Source organism: Peromyscus eremicus, chromosome 16_21, assembly GCF_949786415.1.
Source record: "Peromyscus eremicus chromosome 16_21, PerEre_H2_v1, whole genome shotgun sequence".
NCBI lineage: Eukaryota > Metazoa > Chordata > Mammalia > Rodentia > Cricetidae > Peromyscus > Peromyscus eremicus.
The window spans coordinates 2,359,322-2,364,416 of NC_081432.1; positions in this window are offsets into that span (position 1 = coordinate 2,359,322).

A 5,095-nucleotide genomic window follows, 5' to 3' on the forward strand; every position below is an offset into this window, starting at 1 on the left:
GGCTCTTTGTAGCCCTGGTCATCCTGGAACTAGCTCTGTAGATCAGGTTGGCCTCGAACTCACAGAGATCTAATTGCCTCTGGCTCCCAAGTGCTGGAATTAAAGGCTTGTCTACCAGGGCCCGGTCAGAATACTTAAAGTTAACTTTGACCAATTTAGTCACTCTTACAGTTCCCTCATGTGTAGGTGAATGAGAGCACCTCTTACTCTCACAGAGAACTTAATGCTGTGTAATGTTCTTTTTTATATATAATGCTCTTCAGAAGGCTTAGCACATGACTGAATTAGGTATGAGTGACAATCTTCCCAGACCGTCACTTACAAAGCCTATTCAGTACCTCACCTGCCCTTCCTGAACCCTTGGCATCCATCCCTTCATAAACAGTCAACCATTCCTGTAAATAATCAATCATCATTTATCCAAGGTCTCTTCTGCATTCCTTTCCCTTCCTTCCAGATCAAACTGCCCCCACCTGGGGTGGTCAGACCTCCCTTCTGGTGCCCGATCAGGCATAAGACTGAACCACTGTCAGGGTATCAACAGCCACATGGGGCTTGGGATGTAGCTCAGGGGGTATCGTGCTTGCCTGGCATGCACAAAGCCCTGGGACTGTTCACACAGCACTGTATAAAACCAAGGGCATGCCTGGCATCTCAACACTCAGGAGGCACATCTGGGAGGGTCAGAAGTTCAAGGTCAGCTTCAGCTGTACAGCTAGTTCTGAGCTGCATAAGATCTTCTCAAAAAGCAAACAGCATGGCCGGTGGTGGTGGTGGCACACGCCTTTGACCCCAGCACTCAGGAGGCAGAGGCAGGCAGGTCTCTGTGAGTTCAAGGCCAACCTGGTCAATGTAGTGAGATCCTAGAGCTGCATAGTGAGACCCTATCTCAAAAAACAAAAACAAAAACCCTCCAAATCCTTAAAAACACACCAACTACTTCGGCTAAGTTGAGATCATTGTCTAATCATTCCCATCCTCAAAGCCCACAGCTTCCTGTAATGAGGAAGTGGTTTAAAAAGACGTCTACTCCAATGTACTATCTTCATTGACCCGGCACCCTTTATCCACACATCAGAAGTGGAGCAATCACAGAACTATCACCGTCCATACCACCCTCCCCTCAGAGGCAATCTGCTGGAGCAGGCTGGAAACCCAGGCAGACATTGAGCCTCCCCAGGCCTCAACCCTGGAGTTCTCACAGATTAAGTCTCTCCACATGAAGCCTCCATAGAGCTGGGAACTGTGTGGCACCATGCTTGGCCTAGGTCTTAACTGCCCTTACATACAGTTAAAATCTTAACTGTATTAAAATCACTAATGATAATAATGTTTTCTACATTCTTACCTCAAGTGTGCCTGGTGCTCATTTTCCTGTGTGTAATCGAAGCCGGTGCAGGACAGTCTGACTCCCTAAGCCACAGACATGGGACTCTGGCTGCCTGGACCAAAGAACTGTCAGCCAGCTAGCAGCCAGACCACCCTCTGCCAGCTCCAGAGAGCACTGAGAGGACTGCACAGCGGCAGCTGGTTGCTTGGGACCCTGAAGGCATGTCCCCAGCCAGGGCTGTTTGAAACAGTTTGTACCATTTTTAAAGTTATTTTATGTGTATGGGTGTTTCGGCTGTATGTGTGTCTGGTACCATGTTTATGCCTAGTGCCCGAAGAGGCCAGTAGACAGTGATGGATGCTCTGGACCTGGAGTTACAGATGGTGGTGAGCTGCCGTGTGGGTGCTGGGAATCAACGCCAGGTCCCTTGGAAGAGCAGCCTGTGTTCTTACCCATGGAGCCATCTCTCCAGCCCCCTGTACCAGAGTTTTTGCTTTTGCAGCTTCTGGGAACTCTAAGAGACACCTACACGACTCCTTAGACAAGAAGGGGCACCTCCCACTGGTGAGCAGTGGGGCCACCATGAGGGCGTCACATTTGCAACCGTACATGGGATAGTTATGTTAGGCATAATTATGACCGGTTATTGTTTTCATTTGGAAATTAAGCATGACATAAGAAGTTATGGTTTTTTGTCAAGTTGACAAGGGGATGGACTTGTGATGACTATTCTTGATGGTCAACTTGACTCCATCTGGAAATAAGCAAAACCCAAGTGGCTGGGTACACCCGTGAGGAATTTTTTCTTTCTTTTTCTTGTTTTGTTTTTTATTTTTCTTTTCTTTCTTTCTTTTTTTTTTTCTTTTCTTTCTTTCTTTTCTTTTTTTTTTTTTTTTTTTTTTTTTTTTTTTTTTTGGTTTTTTGACACAGGGTTTCTCTGTGTAACAACCCTAGCTGTCCTGAACTCACTTTGTAGACCAGGTTGGCCTTGAACTCACAGAGATCTGCCTCCCAAGTGTTGGGATTAAAGGCGTGCGCCACCCGCACCCGGCTCTTTTTTTTTTTTTTTTTTTTTAACACAACTCCTATGCTCAGGTTGGCCTGAACTTCACTATGTAAGGAAAACTGGCCTCAAATCCTGGATCCTCTACTTTTGAAGTTCTGGGATTTTCGGCGTTGCCACCACGCCCTGCTTAAAAACATAGCTTTAGTTGGTGATTCTCAAAGGGCTGAGCCAATGCAAAAGTAAAAACGTCCACAGGGACACCTCACTTGGAGTTCCAATGGGCTGCTCTCTTGGAGAACAACTGTTTTGAGCTGAGCCAGAGCACAACACACAGGGGAATCATGTCTCAGAGCTCTGGCCAGCGCAGTAACAGATGACTTCACAGCTGAGAACTCACACTACAGCCGGGCATGGTGGCCTCCACCTGTAACCCCTGCATGTGGGAAACTGAGGCAGGATTGTCTTTATTCAAGGCTAGCCCGGGCTACATGGTAAATTCTATGCCAGCCTGGGTTACAGAGTGAGACCTTTTTTAAAAAGACGATATGATGCCTTTGGCTGGCTTCAGTGGGCACTTGAACCCACCTGCACATACCCATTATACACATACATACACATAATCAAATAAAATAAACCAGTTTTTAAAACTGGCATCAGGAGACAGGGGTGTAGCATAGTGGTAGAGAGTGGGTTAGCATGTGGGAGGTCCAGGGTTAGGATGTGGAGGTCCTGGGCTCAGTGCCCAGCAATGGGATGAGAAAGTGAATAAACATCTAGAATAAAAATAAATACAGAGCCGGGCGGTGGTGGTGCACGCCTTTAATCCCAGCACTCGGGAGGCAGAGGCAGACGGATCTCAGAGTTCGAAGCCAGCCTGTTCTACAGATCGAGTTCCAGGACAGCCAGGGCTACACAGAGAAATCCTGTCTGGAAAAAAAACAATAGATAGTTAGATAGATAGTTAGATAGTTAGATAGTTAGATAGATAGATAGATAGATAGATAGATAGATAGATAGATAGATAGATAGTTAGATAGATAGATAGATAGATAGATAGATAGATAGATAGATAGACAGACAGACAGACAGCAATCAGACAGGGGAGTGGCTCATAGGACCCCACACCTAGCTGAGGAGCTATTGGTAGCTGAAGGCTGCTAGGGTATGGAGAATCAGGTCTAAAAATTTGTATTACCTTTGTGTGTGTGTGCATGTGCATGTGCACGTGTGCGTGTTTGTGCAGGAGTGTGTGTGTGTGTGTGTGTGTGTGTGTGTGTGTTCATGTGGGTACTTGTGGAGGTCAGAAGACAACTTAGCAGTCAGTTCTCCCACCATGTGGATCCCAAGGATTGAACTCAGGTCTCAGTCATGGAGACAAGCCCCTTTACCTGCTGAGTCGTCTCACCTACCCCGAAGGCTGTTGCCCCTGGTAGGTTTGTCCATGGCCCAGTGGATGGCCTCACAGACAGGGGTGTATGGGCAGCACTGACTGGACTTCATAAAAATGGAGTGGGGGGGAGGGCAGCAGCAGCTGAAGAGATGGTTCACTGGCTAAGAGCACTGACTGCAGGTTCGATTCCCAGCACCCACATGGAGGCTCACCACCGTCTATCGCTCCATTCCAAAGGGGGTGAAGGGCTAGGCCTTCCTCTGGTCTCTGAGAGTACCATGCATGCAGGTGGTATACTTGGAAACATGCATACAAAACATTTATGCACATTAAATAAATAAATAATTTAAAAGGAGAAGTGGGAGGGAGATGTGGGGGGATCTGGGAATAGTTGGATCAGGGGGTAGAGATGATCAAAATATATTGTATGCACGTATGAGATTCTCAAAGAATAAATGCAAAATATTATTTTGTGGTTGGAACCTCCAACTGCACCCTGCTGATCCAGAAAGCCCCATTTCTGTCTCTCTCTCCAAACCCCGCCCACTCAGAGAGTCTCTGAACAAAGGAGAGGCGCCAAAAAGCCCAGTCCCGAATTCTTGGAGGCTATGGCAGCTTCCTCCCCTGAAGCTGCCCAAGTCCCTGCCTAAGCACTCAGCTTTGGACCATACCTGGGCACAAACCCAGCTTGTGGCAGACACATCATCACCTCTACAAGCTATATAAGCTCCCTACTTTAGTTCAGGCGTGTGGCTTCTCTGGCCTGGAGAACCCTGCGGGGGAGTTGCTTTGCTCAAATTGTTGCTATACTTTCTCAATTTGGCTTGATTTGGTTTACCGCACTGGCGGAGAAACCTATTATCGAGGGCCAGAAAACCTATTAATTATATTTAAAGTAATCACACAGTGAACAGGTAAATGCCACATTAGTGACCTGGGAAGGAAACCATCCTTTTTTTTTTTTTTTTTTTTTTTTTGGGGTTTTTCGAGACAGGGTTTCTCTGTGTAGCTTTGCGCGGAAACCATCCTTAAACAGCAAAAGAAACTTCTCAAACTGATGGACCTTGGGGCTGTGCCAACCAGCAAGGCTTGCTGGGAGCTGTTCTGGCCATTCGGGTTTAATGCTGTCACTCCAACAGGCACAGGCGGTGTCTTTAGCTCTGCCCAAGGACATGGGCAGCATCTCTCAGCAGGCCAGCCTTCCCATGGTTGTCTTTAGTCATTGTTGTGATTTTCGGTTTTGAGAAAAGGTCTCATGTAGCCGAGGCTGGTCTCCAACTGGCCAATGAGGTGTCCGTCCCCTGCCTCCCACAAGGCTGTCTTTGGATTGCTGTTTTATTTTCTAAAGAATAAGGAAACAAGTTATTCC